General features: G+C 42.0%; 1 long non-coding RNA gene across 2 annotated transcripts in view; it reads right to left on the bottom strand.

The window, feature by feature from the left end:
* Positions 1-27,009, bottom strand: part of LOC309692790 — a 47,264-nt gene that overhangs the window by 19,736 nt on the left and 519 nt on the right. Inside the window, exons 2-5 of one of the 2 annotated variants that reach the window (XR_014272456.1) lie at positions 26,216-26,430; positions 10,377-10,458; positions 7,141-7,322; positions 5,294-5,983 (exon numbers count right to left, since the gene is read on the bottom strand). This is a non-coding gene — a long non-coding RNA (uncharacterized lncRNA). Of the gene's footprint in view, positions 1-5,293; positions 5,984-7,140; positions 7,323-10,376; positions 10,459-26,215; positions 26,431-27,009 lie in introns of those variants that run through there. The other variant, XR_014272455.1, reaches the window with a different exon arrangement.

Raw genomic sequence — 27,009 nt, 5'->3', positions numbered from 1 at the left:
AGGTTTCTGTGGTGCAAAACAAAAACAGATCTTGAAAGCCATCCGGCACATAACTTCTACTTTGAAGTGAAGATAAAAAACAAACTACACTTATTCACCTTAACATGTCATGTGGTCACAAAAGTCATGTTTTTCTTACCTAAAACAGATGAAGCCATGCCATACGTGAAAAAGAAAGTTTCTACAGGAAGTTCACCCTTACTGTTGCCATAGGAATTAAGAGGTAGCAGAAATATATTGCTAATCAAATGCACTTGATTAACTGATCAACAGGAAGTGTGAGCACCTCTATAAAAGGAGAGGTATCTGCAGTTTGTAGGTCTTGCAGAAACCCTAGCATGTCCATTATTACAGCCAAGAAGTTCCTTGGAGCCGCAGCCCTAATCTACCACAGTACACACGGCTACACGTCCCTACAACCTGGTCTTGAATGCAGTAGCTAACGTCATCTGCACAGGGATCCAACAGGCCAAGCACCAGATGAGATCACAGCTGGGTGATGCCTTTATCGAGGCAGGGTCCAAACCTCCATATCAGCTCAAGTGCTGAACAGGCTTACTAGCCTTGGCTGGTGATTGGAAGCTACAAGTGGACCTGGGGAACCAACAAAAGTTTTTGGAGTATATCACCACAGCAACACTTAGATCAGTCTTGTTTTTATCATCTGTCTCTCCCAAGCAAGTGTTGCTCTTGGGACTCACAATGCTCTTGGAAGACTGGTTTCAGGAAGCCCATGAATGAGAAAGAAGGCAAAAGACCAGGAGCTTGTTGAGATCTGCAGGGGGAATGAGTGGACGGCCCACTGTGAACCCACTGAGTTAGGCTGCAGGGTGTTCCCGGGCAGTTTCTACGCTGCACACTTGGTACCAGAGGGTTGCATGAAAGCCAAAAAGAGAGCTTCCAGGTAGCTGTGGATCAAAAGAGAGGGGAACCATGGTGTAGAACGCTACTTGGACTCAAGCCGGGACCTGATCAACTCTGGTTGGGTCACCCAGGTGAGGGTGTCTGAAGATCAAAGACCTAAAACACCTGATAACCCTGGGATCTTCACTGATGATGTGTCCAAGCTGCCCATCTGCGCAGATGGTGTTTTTTTTAAACTTCTTTAAACTAGGAGTGTGTTAACACAATGCCAAACTCTCCCAGGAGTTGAAATCCCAGAAAATCCACTATACAGGGAGTGCAGAATTATTAGGCAAATGAGTATTTTGTCCACATCATCCTCTTCATGCATGTTGTCTTACTCCAAGCTGTATAGGCTCGAAAGCCTACTACCAATTAAGCATATTAGGTGATGTGAATCTCTGTAATGAGAAGGGGTGTGGTCTAATGACATCAACACCCTATATCAGGTGTGCATAATTATTAGGCAACTTCCTTTCCTTTGGCAAAATGGGTCAAAAGAAGGACTTGACAGGCTCAGAAAAGTCAAAAATAGTGAGATATCTTGCAGAGGGATGCAGCAGTCTCAAAATTGCAAAGCTTCTGAAGCGTGATCATCGAACAATCAAGCGTTTCATTCAAAATAGTCAACAGGGTCGCAAGAAGCGTGTGGAAAAACCAATGTGCAAAATAACTGCCCATGAACTGAGAAAAGTCAAGCATGCAGCTGCCAAGATGCCACTTGCCACCAGTTTGGCCATATTTCAGAGCTGCAACATCACTGGAGTGCCCAAAAGCACAAGGTGTGCAATACTCAGAGACATGGCCAAGGTAAGAAAGGCTGAAAGACGACCACCACTGAACAAGACACACAAGCTGAAACGTCAAGACTGGGCCAAGAAATATCTCAAGACTGATTTTTCTAAGGTTTTATGGACTGATGAAATGAGAGTGAGTCTTGATGGGCCAGATGGATGGGCCCGTGGCTGGATTGGTAAAGGGCAGAGAGCTCCAGTCCGACTCAGACGTCAGCAAGGTGGAGGTGGAGTACTGGTTTGGGCTGGTATCATCAAAGATGAGCTTGTGGGGCCTTTTCGGGTTGAGGATGGAGTCAAGCTCAACTCCCAGTCCTACTGCCAGTTTCTGGAAGACACCTTCTTCAAGCAGTGGTACAGGAAGAAGTCTGCATCCTTCAAGAAAAACATGATTTCCATGCAGGACAATGCTCCATCACACGCGTCCAAGTACTCCACAGCGTGGCTGGCAAGAAAGGGTATAAAAGAAGAAAAACTAATGACATGGCCTCCTTGTTCACCTGATCTGAACCCCATTGAGAACCTGTGGTCCATCATCAAATGTGAGATTTACAAGGAGGGAAAACAGTACACCTCTCTGAACAGTGTCTGGGAGGCTGTGGTTGCTGCTGCACGCAATGTTGATGGTGAACAGATCAAAACACTGACAGAATCCATGGATGGCAGGCTTTTGAGTGTCCTTGCAAAGAAAGGTGGCTATATTGGTCGCTGATTTGTTTTTGTTTTGTTTTTGAATGTCAGAAATGTATATTTGTGAATGTGGAGATGTTATATTGGTTTCACTGGTAAAAATAAATAATTGAAATGGGTATATATTTGTTTTTTTGTTAAGTTGCCTAATAATTATGCACAGTAATAGTCACCTGCACACACAGATATCCCCCTAAAATAGCTAAAACTAAAAACAAACTGAAAACTACTTCCAAGAACATTCAGCTTTGATATTAATGAGTTTTTTGGGTTCATTGAGAACATGGTTGTTGTTCAATAATAAAATTATTCCTCAAAAATACAACTTGCCTAATAATTCTGCACTCCCTGTAAGATAAATTTTCTGGGATGTCCAGAGAAACTGCAATGGATACTTTAATCCTTCTGTTGGGAAACTGTATTATTTCTCAGTTTCAGAATTTGAGGTTCTCTTTTTGTATCGTTTTCAAGTAGGTACACAGTTGAAATTTTTGTTGAACTCTTTTGAACTGGGTTATGAAACAAATATCTCCCGAGTCCTCACGACTAGACCTTTCCGTTCCACCTTTTTTGACTGACCGCCTTTGTGTCCAAGATGGTTTTTTTTAATCAGCAGTTTGAGGGCAAGCAGCTCATTCTCCAATATCATCCCAAAATTCAACGCACAATTACCAATGTTCAAATCTTCTATATTTTTCACCACAGAATTATGAAAAAAAAGCACATCAAGTTTGACACAGAAAATTTCTAATTTTCACAAATATGAAACACTAATTTAAGTCTTTTAGGTCTGACATAAGTATCTGGGCTTAATCAGCTCACTGAAAAAGGCAAGACTGTAAATTAACAGGGCAGATTTCCCTAATGGAGTACCGGATCACAACAGCTATTTCAGCATTGCTTAGTACAGAAACAGATGTGTCAACTTGCATTTGAAAGGCTATGATACTGTAGCACTCTCTAAAAATCAACTCTTTAGCATCTTGTTTTTCACCAACATTCCCATCCAGACTGATAAGAGTGCAGGAGGAAGTGAGATGTAAGCGTCTTAGTCAAGGGCAATTTCATGGAACATGTGATGGATTCTGTTGTTTCCTGTAAAAATGGCTAAACTCACTGTGTGTGTGTGTGTGTGTGTGTGTGTGTGTGTGTGTGTGTGTGTGTGTGTGAGTGAGTGAGTGAGTGAGTGAGAGAGAGAGAGAGAGAGAGAGAGATTTGGAGAAGGAGTGTGTATGAAAGGAAGAAAGGATTTTGCTTTGTTGATCATACAAAAACACTAATAAAGCAACTCGTTTTCAAATGAGTGGAGGTCTGGTGAGAAAGATAACCGCTGCACTGAATGTGTTTTGTTTACATCTTCATCAAACCAGCCAAAAGTGTCCTGTGGATGAGGAAGTCACATCCCCACAGACATGCAATATGTGCATGTGGATCATTTTTTAATGTTTGAACTGAGAAATTCCTTTTTTCTTTTAACAGATCGCTGTCATTTAGAAGCATCAAAGACTAAAGCGATGTCTTGAAATTTCTCAACTTAAAATAGTCCAAACCAAGAGGTAATCGGTTTAAGGCTTCTAATACACTTTTAACAATGTTGCAATGTTCCCTGGGAGCCCAGGATCGCATGAAATCATTGTCATGTCCCCAAAACAAGCAATTAACATATCGATGAGGTGAACAGAGAGAGAGAGCAGTTTTGAATCGACGCAACAATGGCGGAAAGTTTTGAAGAAAACATCTTATTACAGCTGTGTCATGTTGCCACTTTCATTTTCTTTGCTGCGTTCTCACAATGCACAATGTTCTAACTACACAAGTACAACCGTGACTTCCATTTACCTCGCGCTAAACCAAACACGCATAAACAAAGTACTCTGTTTTCAGCAGGAATGATTGGGTCGGCTTCAGACCCCAAGTGGGAACAGAATGTGAAGCTTTGTAATAAGGTGTTAATACCCATCAATTCGTATTTATGAATAATAATAAATATTATTATTATCATATTTATTAATTTTGCCCATTCCAGCAAGAGAAGCAGGAGCCTATCACAGCTGTCATGAAGTGGGAGCTACGGCACACATAGAGACAAAGAACTTCCAATCAATTTATAATATAACATATACAGATGAAAGTAAAATTATTAGCCCCCCATGAACATTTCATTTAAGCATTTATTAAATCGCTGTTAAACAGAATGAGGAATTTGGAAAAAAAAAAAAAAAAAAAGGTTTTCTAAACATCCTAATTTTATTTTGGATGTTTGCGTTATTTACTTTGCACACGGAGACAAAATGACCACACAAAACTAGTATTTAGAAAAATTTTCTAAAGTAAGCTGCCATGTTTAGTGCTAATAATTTTATCATCTGTATGCAGCAAGCCAGAGTACCTGGAGAGAGCCCGCTCAGATAAGCCCCATCTTGGATTCAAACCCAGGTCTTTCTTGTTTTGAGGTGCTAACCACCGTACCACTCTGTGGGTTAATGTGGAAACAGAAAAATACTGGAACCACATGGAGCACAAAGCCCAGTCCTCAGCATGAAAATCACAGAACCAACAGCAGAACAAACGTATTCACATTTAATACTGCGACTGTAAAGAAAACACTGTTTACTGCATGTTTCAAATCTGGATAAAACATGCAAACGCACCAGTGTGGTCATTTAAGTTTAGAAGTATTCCAAAGATTACAAGCAGAAGGCCAATACAGTGACCAACAGAGAGGCCGCACTGCTAACAGACTGAAATACCAAACTATTGACAGGAAATGCAGAGAAGGTTTGCAGACAGAAAAATTGACATTTGGTCAGAGAATCAGCAGACACATTCACAATCCACTTATGTGGCATTCCTATTCTCATAACTGCCAGATTAGAAGTATTTAACTACTGTGTATCTCGTTGTGGCTGCAATTAAAAGCTACACAGCAACACTTTAAAACGCAGCAATCATTTTCACATCCCCTTAAAGAATAGAGCATGAATTCAGCTTTTATATGTGCTACACCATGAGTTCCAGTTGCTGGTCATCACAGGGGTGGTATCTGAGCCTGTCGTATAGGGGAAACTGTCAGTTTATCAGCAGGGAGGGTCCTCTGTGTTCACGCATGATTCACATCTAATGAGTATTCCCGTCTCTGCCTGGCTCTCGTCCACAGTCGCTGCGTAGTCGGCACACTGCGCTAATGAGAGGTACAATAACCACCTTGAGAGGTGCTTAGCGGCTCTAACGACGAGGCTGACAGAGTGCCGCAATAAGAGGACAGAGAGCAGGCCGTGGGAGTGAAGGACTCTAGCCATCAAATCTAAGTAGACCCCCAGCCCCTTGGTGTTGTGCAGCACGCTTTCAGTCAAACGTGCATACATGCATGGACGTGCAAGCACTCAATGTCAAACTTGCTCTTCATCAAGAAGGCCATTTAATTTTTCCTCAATCTGTCCTCTCAACACTCCATCTTCCTCTTCTCTTCATATTTCTTCTTTACTATCAACTTGAATGTAACAAGAACCGTTTCACACTGTCCAGTCAATCTGTCTCTTTTGATGTGTTCCTCTTCCATTTGCCTCATCTCCTGATCTGGATCCTGGCAGGGAATGCTGCAGGAGAGACATGGAAATTTTCAAAAGGAAGCTCAACTGTCTAAAATTAACTTCCAGCAAGAGAGAAAGGACCATAGCGTCCTATGTGCTTGAGCAGACAGAAGGTTAATAACACGAGCCCTGCTGTGGCAAAGGAGAAAAAGAACATAGAGCAGGTAGGAGGGATGGAAAGTGCTGATCCTCCACTTCCTCCATCTAAGACACAGGGGGAGGGGCATGGACGTAATTAGAGCCCTGGATATATGATGGGTTCTATGTACATCATCACCTCCCTTTTTTCTCTGTGGCACCTCATATCCCAGAATACACGCTGAGATGGGGCGGCAAATCACAAATTTGCAAATGCGTGCGATTTCAAACCAAAGCTACAATCGCAAACTGATGAATTTGTTTTACTTCATGTTTTTTTCAGTGCACTCTCTGATTAGGACATCAAATACTGGCATGTTGACAGAAGCTGCAGGCATCACACAAAAGGTGTTCTTTGGCATCAGTGTGATGACGCGCTCGCTGCGATGATCTGTTTTGAAGAAGCCTCATTAGGAAGCACAGGCGCAACAACTCTGTGATAGGCTCCGGGGCAGACAACTCTTTGGGCCGTTATTGCCACGGTGTACCAGCAGCATCTCTCTCTCTCACACACACACACACACACACACACACACACACACACACACACAAACAAACACTGTAAATGCAAAAATAGCACACAGCAGAAATCAGTAATATCGAAAGTATCCAGCTTTTGATCAGCACCATGGACAGCAACTGCAGTCTGAGACTGGGAGCATGGACACATTTGAATAAGCCTATGCTACAAATTCATGTTATCTTCTTAAGCTAGGCCCCACAAGCCCAGAACAGATTGAACCTTGCAAGAAAGAAGGAGCCAGGTCAGAAAGTATAAGTAATATATTTCCCAGCATGCCCCTACATCATCAAAACTTTTCAGAAAAGGTGCCTATTTTAATCAATGGAGTCGAAAATGACCAAGTAAAATATATATATACTGCATAAAAAACTAGGTTTTGGTTCAGAAAATAGAACCAAGACTTAAACATATAAATCAATTCAATTTTTCACAACAGCAGTCACCTGAAGGCACTTTACATTGGAAGCTAAAGACTCCACAGTAACACAGAGAACAAACTCACTTTTAACAGGAAGAAACCTCTGACAGAAGCAGGTATAGGGAGGGGCAGTCATCTGCTGATATAGTGGAGAAGTCCCTGTCAAAGTCATGTTGACTGATCCCCTCCTGGCTTCTGTGCCTTGATGTGCTGTCCTGGCTGCATGCTTTAAGTTTCATAAAGTTTCCATGCATTGCTTGCAACACCTGCGGTAGTTTAAGAAAATGTAAGTATCGGTTCTGGTGACATGCCTAATATGGAGTGTGTTCTAAAAGTTCTTGATAAAAGATTACAATTGTTTTAACATTTTTGAAAATTTATTTTTAACATACTTGAAGTGTGGTAGGTGATGGATGTGTGGGCACCCAAGTGCATCTGATACCGCTATAGGGATATGTTAAATACAAAAAATAGGAACCACTGTTTTACATGATACAGGGGAAACTGATGAAAGTTGTTCTTGGTGGCAGGGAAAAAAGCGAGTGTGACAGGGATGCGGTAATGTGGGAAGTGGTATCAAATCAAATGTCTTTTTTGGCTGTTTGTTTTAGGGTGGATACGGAATTACTTCTCGACAAGAAAAGGCTCTTCTAGTCGAGGCCGTCAAGTACAGTTAAAGGAGAAGAAGGGAGGCAACGAAAAACAACCAAACTAAAAATCTGACATCTGTTTATGCAAAGCGAGCTGTGACTGCAAAGTTGGAGGATGTTCTTTTATCCTCTGTTTTCCTGCATCGTGGCTTTAGACTGCAGTTCAGAAGTCACCAGAGGGAATTGATTATCAACAGGCAGGGGCTGGATCCTTCTCTGCTCCGGCATAATGAGGCGCTCTATTTCAGGAATATCAGGTGTTTTTCTTTTTTTTTCTTTTTTAGGCTTCTTGTCGCTACATCTAGGCTCACTTTCCTCTTCTCTGTATCCTCAGATAACACCAGCCCAGATATGACTGCACTGGGAATACAGCATGAATACTCTTTTTTTTTTTAAACTCTAATTCAAAGTTAGAGAGATTTTTTTTTCCTGTCTGGCGACAATGCATTGTGACTGAATCCGCACTGCAATAGTTTGGCTTTGACAGTATTTCGACTGCGCGACGGAAACAAACAAGAGAGGGGGGAACAAAAAAAAGGCGTGTATGCAAACACGTACACAACTTCCAACAATTAAACACACGCACACACGCTTACAAGAAACAAACCCACACAAAGACACGCAAACAATCTATAAATAGCAGAGATCCATGGCAACCTGAGATTTGTTGTTTGCCGTCACATGCTGCTGAGAGCGAGAGAAGAGCTGGGACTTAAATAACACTGGGAGATTGGTTTGTGTGAGAGGCAAAGTCAAAACAAATTACGCCTTTTCTATCACCGCAGGCCCGCCGGTAAAGCATCTGAAATAGCTTTGTGCCTGGGGACGTTTTACCACTGAAAGAATATGGCGGCAATATCCTCTGAGGACCTTTAAAAAAAAACAGAAAAAACAAAGGGATGAGGCGAAGGAGGAGAGGATGGGGAATGAGAGGGTTTAGTTTTACTGCGGATCACAGGTGGCGACTTGACCACCTAACTCTTTTCGCTTTATTCTTGGCCGTCCCTCCTCTGCTCGCCTGTCCCTTCCCATCTCAACACATACGCACTGCTGTCACACTGAAGGTGTCCTCTGCTGAAAAATGAGAAACAGCACCACTCTAACTTCTCTCCTTTTTTTTCTGTTTTTAAAGGTGGTAAGGGCTTGAAATTACAACATTCAAGCATAATGAATATGGAATTCATACTCTTGAGGGGCAGCCCTGAAGGTTTTATCCAATTTCTATCCACTCCAGCTTGTTGATTTAAGTTGTTTTCTAGGCAAACACAAAGTTTTTTCCCCCCATCCTTTTCTCCATTTACGCTGACCTTCAGCAGACCCTCCCCTTCTTCTAATGCAAATTAAAAAAAAATACATGCTTTGCTCAGTTCTCCTTAGCAACACGAGCACTGTAGCAGCATGAGGTGTATATCGGTGCTTTAATTGATTTTTTTCATTTTCCTTGGTTGGAGGTGGGGGTTATTCCATAGATAAAGCAATCTGGTGCGACTGTTTCGTTTTGGCGGTGTATTTGCACTCGCTCTCATATGCTGTTCATTAATTTGCAGCTAGTGGGTGATTTATCAACCCATTACACTTGGGCCTGCGCCCTCGCCACACACAGACATGCAACGGCATCTCGACAAGGCATATATGCGGCATCGTGTTGGTGGTTGGTGCTAAAAGAGTTGGGAGTGAGCCAGTGCGTGACAAATAGCAGCTGGATGGATTCACCAGCTGCACCTGCACACACACACAGGGTTCCTGCCCTGGTCTAGACTGGACTGGCCTATTTGGGAGCAGCAGCGAGGCTAAGTGGGGCAAACAGGCCCATGAGTAAAGTGAGATGCTAATATCATAAGATTAAAATCACTCCAAGGGAAAAATGTGCCCCTCTGCTGTGGTGGGGAATACTTAGTGCCCTATATTAATTAATAAGCCATGAATAGGTGTTAATGAATTGAAAAAGAAGTAATTTCAGGCTGCAATCTTGAGATGCTCATGAGCATTCATATTGTTGCTTTCATGATTGCAAAACAATAATCAATGTGGAAAAAAGAGAGTAGAAACTGTTGGAGCCTCCTGGTGTTTCCACTAAATACACACACTAACATGAAGTATGAAGCAGGAGGGAGAAGGAACAAAGGTTTCAGGCTCCGAGACAACCGAGACATAATTTGTTAAAATTGGGTGACGCGGCTCAATAACAGGACTGTGGTCTTAATATCACACGGCTCTAATTATATTTCCAAATATATTTCATCACCGGTGACGTGTATGGCATTATGTAGTGCTAACCACTGTGCTAAATCCCATGCTGTTGTTTGTGAGAAGCGCTGATAAGGGAAGGAAAACAATTCTGTAATTGTGATTGCTTTGGAGAGCCCGCAAAATGAATTGTTGGTGTTTTTCCTCATTTTTTTTGTAAGTGGCATTTATAGAATTGCACACTGAACAATAAAGCTGTCCCTGGCTGTGATGAGTTTCACGGGTTTGCAGAGTTTCGAAACATGGCGAGCGGTGGCTTTTCAAAAGTGTGTGACACGGCAGACGTGTTTGTTGGACTGGATATCAAAGCCGACTGCCAACAGTTTGCAACAAGTTTTGAATCTTGAAACTAAAAAAACAAGCATCATATGATGGAAGTAAAAGTTTAATTGTGTTATTTTACTGTAAAGGCCTCAATCTTACCTTTTGAGCCGGATGATGTTTCCATAGCTGCTCTGCTCCTGAACTCCTGAACTCTGTCTTGAGCCACTTTCTGTTAATTTCACTGCAAAGACAAGGTTTAATGGAAATATACTGTAGGCAGGTGTAGGTTTGTCAGGTTTATTTACATATTTCTTCATCGCATTGTCATAGTGGTATTTCCAACTGAATCATCCAAATTAATAAAGCAGGAAAATGTATCCATACATGGACTTGGATATCACATCGACTTCGGGATTAACCAAAGCTAAAACAAACAAACAAAAACAAAAAAAAACTGCTGAAAAACAGTTCTAAATCCATGCATTTTTATTAGGGATATGTGCGACTAGCCCACTAGCCAACAATTCGTCGCTGTTGTCACTGTTAAAATTTTAAATTAAGCCCAATGTTAGCACATTATTGTGTCCTACATGTTATGCCACCAGGTGGTGGGTGGTGCATCATTGTTGAGAAACGCCTTTAATGTAGGCCCCATCTTTTTGTTAACATTATTAGATGAGATCACAGACACTGCAGGCTCAAATGAACTTTCTCCAAAAAGCGGATGGGTTCTCTCTTAGCGACAGGGTGAGGAGTTCAGTCCTTCGGGAGGGGCTCAGACTAGAGCCGCCACTCCTCCGAAAGGAGATGGTTCAGGCTTTCATCTCCTGGGCAAGGTTTTCCGGCCATGTATGTCTTATCGGGAGCAGGCCCCGGTGTAGACTGGGACAGATTACATCTGTCGGGTGGACAGGAAAAGGCTCGATGATTCCCCAGATAAGCTGAAGCTGTGACGAGCGGCAGGTCTAGGTTTCCCTGCTGCTGCTGCCCAACTTCAGTTAAGCGGAAGAAAATGGATGGATAATTTATTGTTTTGTTATTTTAGGTTTTAACTTCTACTGAAGTGGTTGTTGTGAAATTGCGAACAGCACCACACTTTTCAGTCGCAAGTTTTTCTGATGGTAATTTGTGAAGTAATACCTGAACATCTTTGTAGTAGCGGGTTTTCCTATCATACGTAACATCATATATTTTTTGAAGTGTTTTTCGTCTTTGTCTGTCTAGAGCATAACGAGGAATTTTAATACACAAGATGTGAGGTGCCACAGAGTGAAGTGCCACGGTTTACTATGATTTACTGAAGAATGTGATAAATGGTTTAAAAAGCCTTTGTTATTAGTTTTTGACATTTTCCACTAAACGGTTCTCAAATGTAACTTAATATCTGAGTCTTTCTTACTTTTAGACTAGCCAGGAACAGAAACATCGCTACTTTTTATAGTATATATTTTGCCTGTTTCCTCTTTTTATGGCTTTAAACCAATTTTCAATAATTTACGACAAATTTATTTGTTTGACAAATTCCTCATTAAGCAGTTCGTTGTCCTTTATAGTGGATGTCTGTATAATGGGAGGAGAAAAAAATAAATTGTATACTCTTCTTGTTTAGGTGCCTAACTTACTTAGGGTTACCACTAGACACTCCCTAGTAGGCCTTGTATCAGATGACGACATGCCCAGCCAATCCATGCTGGTGTTACACTGGTCCATTGGTAAATTTACTGGATGTAGACAACTGTGGAATTAGACTGGGTGGATTGGTGGACAGGTAAACTGCACACACATGATGGGTTTATTCAAATCTTTCCTATTAGGATTTTTTCCCCCTTTATGTTAATGAAAGTCCTGTATATAATGCAATTTAATTCTCAATGAACCTGATGAAGACCGAGACATGCTGGTCTTATGATAAAACTGTTCTATATACTGTAATTGTGGCTGGAGCTTCAACCTCTGAAAACAATCCCAGTAAAAAGATTTACTACACATAGTTCCCACTAAATTTAACTCACATATTTACATAAACAGTCGTATGATACTAACCACCAGACTCTGGGCCTGATGGCTTGTATCACAAATCAAAGTTTGTTTGGAAGATGAGGTCCAAACTTTTTAGACAGATATTTTAGAAGAGCCAACCGACAGTAGATCGTCAGATAAAGCCAGAAAGAGTTGAACACTGAAGCTAACAAAAGGCTAACAAAGCCACCCCTGGATATGACTGTAACATCTCCCATCTGCTGGGCCTGTTGATTAGCAGGGCCATAAGGGTGTGATTTACATTCAGCCACCTCTTCCGGTTTTGTGTTTTCAGGTCACCCCCCAGGCCCATTTCTGAGAATCTCAAGATGGCTCAAAGCAATTTCTTTTTTTCTGTGCATTGCTCTGTCTTTTTTTCCTGACGCAGTTGTAGAACAGACGGAGGACTTTCTGAAGATGGAGCTGCTATAGGCTCCTTTGTCAAGTTACTTTGAGAGCTCTTCCACAGACACATCAAACACGGAGCTACAGCTGTGTCCCGATGCATATGCATAAATCTCCACGTGTCCGTTCGCAAACCTTTGTTTGGTTGCCCGACGGGAGCAGAAGATTCCTGCAGAAAGCCCATGCTTTCCAAATCAATGGGGGAAAAAAGAAAATGATTCAGCTTTTTTCTACTGAGACAATCCATCAAATGTAATGAAAGCATTTACTAGGATGAGAATCCTGTCACTGCTGTATTGTGTGTGACAATGAATAACCTTCAGGTAAGTGCAATGTACATTCTCGGCGAGACTTCTGAAAACATGAGAACCAGCAGAGACACCTCCTGACAGATTGCAGAGAGCTCCACAAGTCATTTCATTCTTTCCTGGCACAAGTCTGGGTCTGAGGACATGTTTGCTGGGTCCAAACATGCCATCTGCCTGACAATGGTGTGCTCATGGTGCTTGTCTTGCATTTTCTGGACGATGTTAGCGAAACAGTCCACACAGTCTCTTCTAAACTCAAACACAAGAAAAAAAGCTTGGATTTTCTGTACACAAGCAATTGTGTGATCTTTCTCCACAATCCCTTTAAGGATTTTAAATATTTCAGGTGAACATTTGGCTTTTACTCGTTTTTGTCCAGCTTGATCATCTACATTTGAATGTAAATCTATTAATATTATAATGGTTTCTCATGTTGCAATGTTTCATCACATTTTAAATCAACTTCGCTGTGATTACCGAACTGTGACTTTGCATTACCTGTCTGAAAAAAACTGCAGTTGGATATTTCCCCCGAAATCACCGTTGACAGTTATTGAAATGGAAATGTACTTTATATCCATGGTGAGTTATTCATTACCTTCTTGAGCAGAGACAGGTCTTTACTGATGAATATCATTACAGGCTCATCTGTCCTGGAGATGCCATAAAGAAGAGGGCCAACTCATGCCTCTTCAAGCAATATGTTCTAGGATTTGTACAGCACTCTGTAAAAGTCTTCAGCCAACCCTCGTTTGCTGCTAAATATTTTGCTTCCAAGGTGCAAGACTTTCTTGTACTTTTTTTAAGTTGTGCAATAGTTCTCTGCGCTATTTTCAGCATGACAATGACCCTAAGCACACTGCCAAATCATTAAAAACACACAGTGGAACACTAACAGTCTGGGATTGACCTCCCTAGAGCTTGGACCTGAACATCACTAAAGCAGTGTGGGATCAGAGAAAAAAATAAAAGAAAGCCAAAATCCAAAGAGAAGCTTTGAACAACCTTTGAGAACAATATTTAAAGAAATGATAAGAAAACTTGCGCAAGAGACTTTAGGCTTTGCTGAAAGATAAAAGTGGTCAAGACTCTTGCACTGTACATCGACATGGCAGGCAAAAGCATGATCTACTTCCTTGCTGATAAGGGCCACGTTTTCTATTCAGTTATTCTCAAAAAGCTGTTGAAGAATCAAAAATTTCTTGAACAAAGTGCACAAAATCTTGTCCACTAGCAGGGGTATTAAGGAAGATTGCACGCAATGCTTTGAGCACTTTCTCCAGCTATGTGGAGCACATGCAGCCCACAGCTCTCGAGCACACACATACAGCTGAGCACCTCCGAACGCCTCTGCATGTTCCTGCTGGAGCAACTCAAAAACCTCCAGCTAACACTGGGTCTGTCTTTTGAGACTAAACTCATATTTCTCAGGTCAAGTAACTGCAGACATTCCTGGTATTAAAAAAAGATTCAGACATTAGTCATACAGTCAACACATCTCAGCTCTGACATTCTACCTCAAATTAATGTTAGACTTAAATAAATGCCATCACACACATAAAGCAACACGATCAACTTATGTTATAAGGAAACAAGAATTGCAGCTTTCGATAGCTATAGTGTGGGAGCCATTACCAGACATACGCTGTTAAGCTTCTCCAGGGCTGTTTATATACTCTATTTTCACACTTTGGCAGGTAAACAACCAGACTCTCTTAAAATGCAATTTAGCTGGTAGACTAATTAAAGTGTCTGGCGAATTAATGAATCTACCAACTACTGATGCAGCTAAAAATTCAGTTTTGTGCCCTTGCAATAGCTGTTCATCACTTACCTAATTAATCAAGCTTGCCTAAGCAGTACACTAATGTACATAAGATATAAGTTAATAGATAGAGTGATGAACAGCAAACTTACTGTGAAACACTGAAGTCCTTTGTGTAGTCTTGTAAGCAATGACGTACATGCAGGTCCAATCATGTGCCTTTAACTCTCCGGTTCAGTGTCTCGTTAAACATGTACTGCTTCTATTGACTTAAACTCTTTTTTTTTGTATACAGGGCAAATCTGAATGTATCTCCAAATACGGTCTTGTATTTTCATTATTAAATATCTGTACAGCCTCTGAGCCTGGAATGTTTGACCTGCACGAACAGTGGCTTGTCATAGTACACATCACCCAAATGACCTCTGCCCTGAGAGCTGGCATAGAACAAAATGTTCAGACTTTGGATTTTCCAGTGTAAAATCTGCGGTAGCGTCCGTGTTAGTAGAGGAACAGTGTGTAGCAGAAATGAACATCTGGGATCTGCTGACAGACCTTTTCATACTGTCAGTGCTTCCTGGTCTGTATGTGTGATACCACCGCCGTGATTCGGATAGTTCCATTTCTGAAATACATTTAACACGCAGCACAGAGTAATTGAGCGAAACAAACACCAAGAGTAATAATTAAGCTCAAGTCATTTGCTAAGCCTGTATTTTAACATTCCCATAAAGTAATGATCAGTGTGGATGCAAATGCCCGCCTATTCCCTCTCCAACAGCCTCCTCACCAAGTAGGTGGTGAGGAGGGATTACCATAGCAAACATTCCACTTAATTGGGGAATCATCAGCTACATTTTTTTTAGGAAGGGGCACAGTGGAGGAGTCCAGGATGAAGCTTTGTCATGTCAATATCTTTTCTTAAAAACCTAAAACAGTGCCGTTACAGAGTTTGTCTTTTGTTATCAGTACTCTCAGCACTGTCTACAGCACATATATTTGGAATGTTCTATTTGAGTTTAGTTTTCTCCTGAAAATATTTGGATTTGCTGAATGAAATTCTAAATCCTCTATTGCAGGGCAGTTCTGCATTGTTTCCAAGCACCCTCTAACAACTAAAGAGCCACCCCCTGTAGAGCGAGTTGCTGCGAATGACTGTAATATCAAATCAAAAGTTTCCCTTCGGAGAATCTGAATCAGACATCAGAGCGGACAAATTGCAATTATGTGCTCCATGAAAAAGAAAAATAGTGTAGTGCAAATACCTCACAAATGTCTGAAAGTACACAAAATCCATTTTGACGCTTTGGTAAATCAATCTGAAATTGCAGGCTGTGATCATATATTCTTATTACCTCAGTGAGATGGCCTTCCTTCAGCTAAGCAACTGGACATTGATGTTAAGCCCAATAGCATCCTCCTCCACACTACCTTAAAAACCTTCCAAGCCAATTCATACAACACAAAATGCTTTAAATGCTCAGGCAAAGATACCTCTAAGCCAAAAGTTCTTTTATTCCTTTCTGTGTAAATTACTTGCAACAGTTTAATGAGCCTTTATTATTTTTGGGGTTTTTTAAAGACAAAATCTTACGCCCAAACAACTTCCTTGCTGGAGAGTACAACCTGTTTCACATGTGGGTTCTAGTGACAAGGGCTTCACTTTCAGCTCCTAATGCATTATATAGAGTAGGATTAAGCCTCCACCACAGATGTATAGACACAGCGGCCCAGTATGCAGATGGAATCATAACTGACATTAATATGTAAACACAACAAAGTAAATAAACTCCATTAAAAACCTGGCATGTTTCATTTAACCCAGCCCCCCCGCATCATCTGTTTGGCTTGTGGAGAGAGGGCTGGTGAAAGGATGTGAGTAAAGAGTGAGGACAAAGCACTGCAGGTAATTATACTCTGCACACTTGTAATGCGGGGGTCAGCCCAAGTCCCTCCCCTTTGTTCTACAATCAATAGCCACGAAGGAGGGTGGCAAGCAAGGAACGTGGACAGGGAGAAAGAGGTGGGGAACGTGTTGAGTGAGAAAGTTGGTAGGTCCTTATATTAAGTATTAATCATTTAACAGTATGAGTGTGGGCTGCTGGGAGTGTTAAAACACAGTAGTACACAAACACTTAAGGAGTCAGGTGCAACGGGGAAATATCTAGTGGCGTTAACAGGTCCCTACAGGAAAAACAGGTAGTACACTCTGCAAAAGGATTGGCTGGAGGAGGGGTACAATAAAAGAGCTGAAGAGGGCTACAAAAAGAGAATGAATCACTTTGACTTAATCCAGCAATCTGTGGGAAAAGAAACCGCAGTGGCTTTATTGTTACCATCTAGCAAGATAACTTAGTGCGCTTATTTGACAGGAGAACGGTGCCAGATCCAGTGATAAAAAAAACAACAAGCAGAGCATGAAAGAAAGCACATCGCTGGTCCTTCTCTAACGTGTCCGACAGACCATCCTTTATTTTTTAACAATCTCTGACCTGAGCACTGCATTCCCCTGAAGCGGCACCCTGAGGATTGAAAACCAGTGGACATTCAACTTATAGCCTATCCAAAGTATAAAACCTCACAGCGTAGCCCTCTCTAAATGCCTTCCATGTAGAATGCAGAGTTGTTTTCTGATTTTCATGGCCCAAGTCCTGCAGTAGCTTTTATTAAAAAAGAAAACCAATTTTTTTTTGTCTACTGTTAGATTGTCTCAATAATACTTTTGGGTCAAAGTTCTTAGTAGCCATTAACTAGGCCCGTTGCATTACAAATCATAATACGAAAAGTGATAATATTGTTCAAAAATTTTATATCATTGCGTTTCCTCAATTGTACAAACAAGTCTCTGATGATGATTCAGTAAAAAGTGCAAAAAAACTGTTCCAGCTAAAGGAAGAAACACAACTTACTATTAGCATGTTCCAACAGGTGTATTTGCATCACACAAACCTAGAGAACACTCAGCAACCGCTAACAACCGTTGGTTTCTAGGGAAAGGTTTGTATTCTCAAACTAGTTGGTAAGTGGTTGCTGGAGGTTGTTTGGTGAAATCAGTCACAAGGGGGATGCTGCACCAAGAACCTCCTTTTGATTGCTTTGGTTGTTAGCAAATTGCTGTTTGCATGTAGCAAATGCCAGTAAGACTCACCAATCAGACATTTTTTCTCTCACAGCTAGTTGCTAGATAGTTGTTGACCAGGCTCTAGGCCTGCGTGGCTGTGGTCTAAGTCAACCTTGGTCCTTAGACCACACTGTGTAGTGTTATGAACAATCCAATTATTTTCTTAGTTAAATAATTCAAAATAATAATATCTTAAAAGCTAATATACACAGTAGCAGCAGATTTAATGTAATAACATAGAAAAAAGAAAACAAGATCTTGGTGAGTAATAAAAAACAAAGTCCAACCAAATTCTTCAAAGAATGCCAGGTTCAGTTTTAATATGAGCTTTAGGCTTCTTCTTCATCCTGCCGTTGTTCTCGCTGATACAGGGTCCGCTCTTCCGCAAAGGTTTCTCCATTTGGTTCTGTCCAAGGCGTCCTCAGGTGATGCGTTGACAGTCTTAATGTCTTCCTTAATTTTGTCCATCCACCGTTTCTGTGGTCTGCCTCGAGGCTGGCATCCTTCTGGGTCGATCACCATAGCCGTTTTTGCTACAGAGTTCTCATAGCTTCGAATTACGTGTCCATACCACCTCAGACGGGACTCGAGTATATTTTCCTTAATTGGAGCTACACCTAGTCGCTTCTGTATGTCTTTGATTGTAACACGGTCCCGTCTTGTAATTCCCAGGCTCCATCTGAGCATGTGCATCTCCATGGTGTTTAGGGCCTGTTCATGTGTGGTCAATGCGGGAAAACATGCGGAGCCATATAGGGCTACTGGGTAGACCACCGTTTTGTAGATTTTCAATAATCAATCTGTGTGAACCGTCCTCCACTGGCGTAAGTTATCAGGTGAGATAGCCGCTTTTTGAAGTAGGTGTTCGCTACGATGAGGTTGTGGGCTTTGGCAAAATCCAGGATTCTGCAGCCTTCTTCGTTTCGCATACCGTGTCCTTGTCCACCATGGTGTTGTTCATAACCATCTCTTCTGGTCCCACATGACCATTCAGGTCACCGCCTATGACCAAGCATTCTTCTGGCCGGACTGAGCAAAGATGATCTTTAAGTTGTACCCAAAATTCATCTTTGGACTCATCTGAGCACCGCACTTGTGGGGCGTAGCAGCAGACCACTCGCAGAGTTGTCTTTCCAGAGTCTATTTCAATGAGACATGAGACGATCACACAATCGGTTGACGGTCACGACGCTGCCTTTGAGTTTTGCAGCAATCGCGATACCCACACCATTTTGGATTTTTGTTTCTCCATTGTAATAAAGCTTGTACCCTTCACCAGTTTCCTTGGCTTTTGCTCTGCTCCATTTTGTCTCTTGGACACAGGCAATGTCGATGCAGCGGGTCTTCAGGGCAGCAGTCAATTCACGACTTCTTCCAGTCATGGTTCCGATATTGATTGTTCCAAAACGAAGATGGACTCGTCTCTTTAGCCCACTCCGTCAATGAGTGGGTAGCCCTCGCTGATTTCCCATGTCGTTTGGGCGACGCCTGTGGGGGACGCCCTAGCATTTCCCGAATTTTGACATTCCATTGCCATTTGATGCGACAATTTGAAGCTTTGATCAACTTGTCACACCGCCTGACATCGAAGACCATCACCATTGGTTGGTTATCCAGGAGGCACCGCGAGGAGGTGGTGATTGGATTTTGCCTCCCTTAATATGAGCTTTAGGCTAATGCAGAGAAATGTGGGGCTATACCTAGTTTGACCTTTTTTTGTGCCAAATTGCAGGTATTTAAAAAACATCCAGGCTCCTAGAACTTTCTAGTTACATTGTTTACATGGAAATTCCAAAAGACCAATCAATGTATGTATGTATGTGTGTGTGTGTTTGCTATGCTAGGACGCAAACACAGATTAAAAACAGCTCATCACACTGTGCCTTCATACATGAGAATGGATAAAAGATGGCGCTTCAGCAGTGCCTACACATGAAACCATTGTTTCTTTTCTTTTTTTCCCCCAGATGAAATAGTAGTCTGTCTTGTTCTGCATTTTCTTCCTCAGCCTCAGAAACAGATAAGAAGGGACACTATTGCAGTAATGTCAGTCTTCAGCCAAATGGATAAACCTGGATGGCAGGCTTTTTGCTGCAGATAAGGATGTTACCACCACAGATCTGCGGGAGACAAGAGTCAGCTATCTAAAAGCCGGGGAGAATGGGGCCCCGCTGGTTTGCTCACAGCTTCACAACATGGAGACTCATGAACTGATGCTACTATTGTGTATCTAAGCGGTATCACAGTGACAACAAGCCCGAGGTATCTTTATTCTCGCCGTCTTCTGGATTAATGATAGCTTGGTATAAAATGTAGATTATTTACACATATGCTGACAGCTAATGTGAATGTGGAGACAGTTCAGATGCCTCAGACTCAAGCATGGCTTTATTTCACATACGTGCTGCCTTTTATGGATATGATTAGGCCTTTAGGTATAAAGAGTAGGGAAAAGTTTTTGGCTGGTTATGCAACCAGTTGCCATGCCAACTCACCCTAGACAGAGTGGGAAGGTGTGGCGTTTCCGACAATCACGCCCCAAATCGACGCTTTTTTCCATTTCATCGGTGCTTTGAAGCACGATGCGCCAGCAGGGAAAGCACGATTATTCGGCTAAATTCTGCGAGGGAAATTACAGCTTTGTGGCAGCAGGTGCATCTACGATTCCCCCCACTCTTGTCCCCAAGTGTAAACAGGCATGCAAACGAGTACAGGGAGGCACATATTCTACAACACACACCTGTACATAAAATATATACGCAGGCGTCAAAACAAGCTCACAGAGTCACACCTGCTCTTTGTTTTCTTGCTTGCCTGTTTCCACACACAAATCCTCCCCTTCTCCTCCATTGTTGGGAAAAACACACAAAGCACTCGGCGACACAGATCCGTACATGATCTTGTCACAATGCAGCAATCGAACAGGCGGGAGCTCCAGAAGAGGCAATTCTGCTTCTGTTTGTTTGACACGGAAAAAGAGAGGGGGGAGATAGAAGTGTGTTGGGGGTGAGGGTGGGGAGTAAATCTAACATAGGGGGGCCTCGTGGCAGAGTCCCCAGGATCAAATCCAATTCTGGCAAGATACACATTAAGCCCTGTCTATCACAACAGTGTCCTTGGAATGTGGCAGGATGGTGATCCCAGCAGTGGGGGGCTCTGTTTTCCATAAGAGCCAGGATGAACCTGCTTAAATGTGTGCAGGCACATCCAAGATCCTGCATCACCTTGTAAGGGTTCTTGTTTCTAAAGGGTTTGTAACACTCTGTGAAACAAAGTTTGTGACCTTAACATTTCTTCTGATGGATAAAGAAAACCAAATGCTCTATTTAGACTCTTAATACAGTGGCGACAATAGTCAACTGGCTCCTTTAAAAGCATCAATAGAGCTGAGTAGGTAGCAGCCTAATTTTAGCAGAAAGTAATGTTTTGACAGCAGGAAAGTATAACAGGCTTTACCTCATCCACAGCATGAGCAGTGACACTAACACTGTAATCCTGCCTGCTGGTAATTTACAAATGGCTACAGCACGTAGCTCGTCCAGCAGCGGGCTTCGACTCTGAATTTTACAATACCTTCAGCACGTACTGCTTCATATGCAGCAGGCACAAAATCGCAGCCGAGAAGGTCGTGTGAATATTGGCCCATAAATCAATACCGCTTTTGTTTTACTCCCTAAAAATGGATGAAAATTTCACAGACAAAAACTCAGCGTTGCTGTCCATACTTTGCATAGGATGGAAAGCTAAGGAACAACACCCAAAAAGAGCAGAGCCTGTGATGCAGCTCGTGTATTGATACCAGTGAGATTATCGAGTCGACTTAAAGGTCAGATTCATAGTCGATTCCTTTGTTGATTCCCAATCAATTTTTCTGTTTGGGAGCAGAGGAGAAAAAAAGGCAACTTTTTTTTTAATCATCTCAAAGTTCGCACACAGGGTAGGAATACGGTTGAAAAAACATATGCACATAAATCCTGGGTGCAAAGGCTCCACTGATAGATTAGGGAAAAGCTGCTTTGCGATGAGCAAGTGTCATAAAGGAGTAACAGCATTGATAAAGTAGCTCAGGAGCCTGGAGGGCATAGAATTTCAATGGATTGGATGATCTGAAAACTGTTCTCGATCCTAATCCTGACATGGCGTCTTCTTTTTTTGTTGTTTATCCCTCAAATGTTAAAACACGGATAATGCATGACCCACCCTGCAACCCTATTCCCCATATAACCATCAGATGTGCCAATAATGGCCAACAATCAATTTGTTGAATTTACAGATTCTGCCCCAGCTGAGGTGACTCTAAATAACATCACCTTCTACAACTTTTATGCAGTTTCAAAGCACGCATCCAAAATGCAAATGCACACAATACACACCGCACAAAGTCCGAGTGCTCGTTCCGAATCTTATTTCACTTTCAGCTGTGAGGAAAATCACACGCTGTTTGCCTCGCAGCTTGAGTTCATTCAGGCTAGAGTGGAAGCGACAGTTAGCCTATTTACTTTTATTCTGGACTTGTGCTAATTATCTTAACTACACAAGTAATTATCTTTCACATCAAAGGGCTGTGCTCCGAGGCCTGCTGATCCCCCACCTCCCACCTTCCCTCCCCCGCAACTCACCAACCAGCCAGCCCGCCCCAGACGCGCGCCATCATCGGCACGTTTCCGGAGCCAGCTGAATCATGACATTAGCAGATAATTAGACGATCGCCTGACTGCGTTTGATGGGGGCACATGTGACGAGCAGCCGTCTGCGAGCTGAATTATTGAACGGGATTCCAGAGAGATATTATCCCCCAGATTTAACCGTAGCTATTAGATCTCAGGTGTTAAGCTGCAGCCTCAGTGAAAAGCCTGCATAGCATTTTACAGATTAGCAGTAAATAAATGACATCCCAGAGGATCGTTGATTTTTTTCTTCTTTTCTTTTTTTTTACTCTCTTTGGTTTATTCCGTGCTGAGCATCTCTTTCATCTCATCCATTAGCACTGTTGTTTCTGATCACAGTCCACTCTGATCAATGAATAATGCAGCTGCTGGTTTGACTGCTGCCCAGAAGCCATGACTTAATGACATAACCTTATGGCTAGGAATGTACGGCGCATGTTTGTGTGTGCATGCTTTCATTAGCTTCATCTTCGCCAGTGCCTCTGGGCTCCAGCTCCAGCAAACAGACAATAATCAGGTCATCTGGCATCAGGCGCAAAATCCTTCATTAACAATATAACGATAATCTTTGCAGAAACATGTGACTGTGGGAGAAAATTTACATGAACTGCATTTAAATTCCTTTGAAGTTGTTTGTTTTGCTCACCTTGGAAACACTATTTCTACTTGTCCTCTGTGGTAAGAAGTAAACGCACCCCATAAATATTTATCTACCTAGGGCCCGTGCTATTCTGGCCCAGTGTTTTGAACATAGCCACTGGAGACTGGGCCTATCAGGGACCTGCTGAGAGAGACCGAGAGAGAGAGAAGGAAAGAAGCAGGGAGGGAGCGGTGGAGGATAATATTTGTGTGTGTTCCAAAATGGAAAGTGGATAGTTTGCGCAATGTTTAATGCAGGAGGATCGGGGCACAGTTCATAGTGTTTCCTTTACGAATCACCTCACACACCTCTGAACTTTCAGTCACAAACAAGATGATTCTCATCTGCATTTTTGAGGCTTTTGTGCTGGTTGGAGAAATATTTTTGCCACAAATTCACAGTAAAACCCAAGATTTTTAACCTCTCCGGCATGTCTGGCAATGTGATTCAAAAGAACTTTAAAGCGTGACTTTTGAATCGAATGTCATTTTGAGCCAACACTGAAGCATGCCCGTGCTGACATATCCATTTTGCCAGGTATTTAAGAGCAGACCAGAGCACTTATTAAACATCTTCTGTTTAAAGAACAATCACAAAGCGCCGTTTAAGAAAAGGAATATTATCAAAGATTCCTTTAAAGGGTAAATACGCATGGAATGAAGATTTGGAAACTAAAATCCCAGCAGAGGATTGGAAATCAGCTTGTGATGGGAGCACTATGTTGGGCAGTGCATAAACGCTATAACATTTTAGGAAGCGGTCAGAGTGACATGAAAACATCTCAAAAGAAAGTCACTCCTGCTTAGTTTCACAGCTACACAAATGTGATGAAAATGAACAAAAGCTATTAAACTCGAAATTAAAATTTCATGCAAAAATACAATTATTACTACTTTTGCTGAAAATTAATCAGCTACTCTTCAAAAACTGCACTCAAAGAACTGTGTGACATGTGGCATGCTGGCTGGAACCTAACCAATTTCTTGGCAGACTGATGGTATTGCCTGATATTAGCCATTTTTATCAGCATTCATAACTGCTGTTAAATGAAAACCTGAAAAGCAAATAAGAAATGGGCAAAACACCCTACACAATGTTAAGAGTGTTGACATTGCACTTTATTCACTAGGGGGAACATCTGCGACTGCAACACGTTTGAAACGTCCCAAACAACAACCAGCTGACTGTACATACACATAACAAATGTTAGCTACACATAATAAATATTAGAGGTTTTTTGTTTCATTTGTATGAAAGGAAAAAGGATTTTTAAGTCACCAAATATCAATTTCAAAAAAGCTTAACTAGTAGAATTTACACTGGACTTCATCTTTGCTTAGTTTTTAGAGGAGTCACAGTAGTCATGGCTGTGCTTCTCCTTTTACTAAGTAGCATCTAACCTCATCACACATGCTTTAACACGCCACATCTGGTAGTTAGCAGTGAGTACTGCCGCACTGTCCCCGTGGTTCAAATTCCCCACAGAGCTCATGATAATGCAGGATTGTTTTTGTTTTCATTATAGTGAACTTTCTTTGGAGAAGAATTAATGATAAAGTACAGACTCAATCTCCATAGACTCCCATGTTATGTACCCCCATGTCTTGAATTCACAGAACTGAAAAGTATGTTAGCATCCTGGGGCAAAAACAGTATGGGCATCTATAGATAGTTTACGTTTTCATAACAACTCTGAGTAAGTTGAATTCTTTTTTAATACCTCAACACCTGGATTCTGGCATGGAAGGCATGGCTGCACTGATTGACCGGTGTCCTAACATTAGCAGCTGTAGCTTCTATGTGTCTGCCGTGCCTCACCTTTGCTAAACTAGATCATTCCATTGTGCTTGTGCCAGTGGTGCCAAATGAACTATGTTGGTTTCAGCAGCTTTTACTTTATAGGCAAACATTCACCATTTCTCCCATCGTTTAGAATATAAAATATAAACAACAAACAAACAACAACTCCTCACAGATCAAGTTGATCAGGGGCCTCTGTGTTATGTTCTTTACTGTTATAAAAATACTCATGGCTGCCAGTGATACCCCTCAGCATTCTAGCAGATGCAGCTAATTTGTAAGTCCTCGTTGACTTCCTTCTTGAGGTCACAATCAAGGTCACAGGTCAAGTTTTCTGAAAATCACCTAGGACTTTGAGGTCAAGGTCACTGAGGTTTGAACTTGTCAGAGGTTTTTAGTAGAGGTGGGGATTTTCAGAAAGCTTGACCTTTGACCTTAACCTTGAGATCATGGTCACCGGGATTTTAAGTCATCCAAAAATTTTGCAGATGGGCCTACGGTATGAATTTGAAAATCCTACGTTGCCTCTTTCTCCAGTTACCGTGTTCACTGCTCTTTGTATCCGCGCCGCACACCTGGGTGATCACAATGCCTCATCGGCTTTTTTTAAAACAATTAAAGTGTGAGTGAAGTGCAGACTTAAAGCTTTACAGCCAAGGAGTAAAATCTGATATGATTAGCCAATTATCAATTAGCCGTTGTTTTTTTCTTTTTCCTCTGCTTGCTTTACCTTAACTTCATGAACAAAAAACAATAAAAATATCTTCAAAGCCATAAAAAGGCAAATGCCAAATAACAACATCTCTGCTGTGGGTTTGCTGACAGAGAACGTGCGACACCAGCTCAGATACAAGATGCATCTGCTTGACATTCTTCCTTCTTGATCTGGTGAAAGAAGTCAAAAATGCCAGGCGCCATATTCTACCCCCCCTCCCCAAGAAAATCTTGGCGGCAGGGTGGGAAAAGTTAGTTGCCAGGTCTGACACCTGTGTGCAACGCAGGCAATTCTTGCTGTCACTTGCTGACATGGAGCCAGGAAAAAAGGGCAAAAGAAAAAAATAAATAAAGCTGGTGGCACAAGCTCATAACAATCGGCTGCATGACTACGGGATGCACATTTACACCTACGAACTTGTGCTGTTCCTCACGCCTTCATGCAGAGGAGCACGCCTATGTGGGGAATGTGACATTTCCTCCCTGAACCCTGTTGACACTTCTGTGAGGGCTGGGTTTGGGGAGTGGAGCTTGGATTATACATCCGCAGGCCTGTTACCTGGTGAGCTCTGCAGACTTCCAGAACATCAGAGCCCTACGCCTGGATGTTATTGCCACCCGCAGCACCCCTGCCTGAACCACATCTCTAATGAGGCCTGCCTTCAACTCAGTCAAAGTCATCTGATGACACTGATGTGGGGAGATTGATATTCACGCTTGACTCGCCGTCCTCTCCACTTGACTGCCGTGTTTACCTCCCCGCGCAATTAGTATCTGGTGAAGACAGACAGACAAAAGAGAGGAGCGAGGGATGGAGTCAGACTCTGCTGTGCGACTGCATTAGCTCCAATTGTTTATGAAGATGGGAGATGTCTTTCAACAGCGGCTTGAAGGTGGCCTTCTATATCACAGGGCCATTACTAGCTCATTTAATCCCCATAAAACTGCTTTACCTCTCTGAATGTCAGGAGCCTGAAATATCAGAAACTGTATTGGCTTAAGTAAAATGCATATTTCAACAGTTTTTCTGCTAAATTTGCATCGAAGACGTGCCTCGCTTTGGCCTTTTAAGATGCACTTAGGAAAAAAGAACCCACAGAGCAAAACTCCACAAGCGTGACGGTGCAGGTTCAACTCCAGCCCACACAAAGCAGTTTACATGCCCCCCTCTCTGTGAGCTAACTTCATCGCACTATTAGCATATGAACAAATAAAACACTTAAGATAGAAATTGTCTGCCCACTCGCTGTGGAAAAAAAAGGAGAATGGAGTTAATGGTAGAGATGGACAAGGATTGGCATTAGCAGACTTTTTATCTGAGCTGTTGGAGAGAAGCGCCAAACCCATGTCTTC

The sequence above is a fragment of the Aulonocara stuartgranti genome, assembly GCF_965226115.1.
Source record: "Aulonocara stuartgranti genome assembly, chromosome: 17".
Classification (NCBI taxonomy): domain Eukaryota; kingdom Metazoa; phylum Chordata; class Actinopteri; order Cichliformes; family Cichlidae; genus Aulonocara; species Aulonocara stuartgranti.
This window is presented reverse-complemented; position numbering and strand designations above follow the sequence as displayed.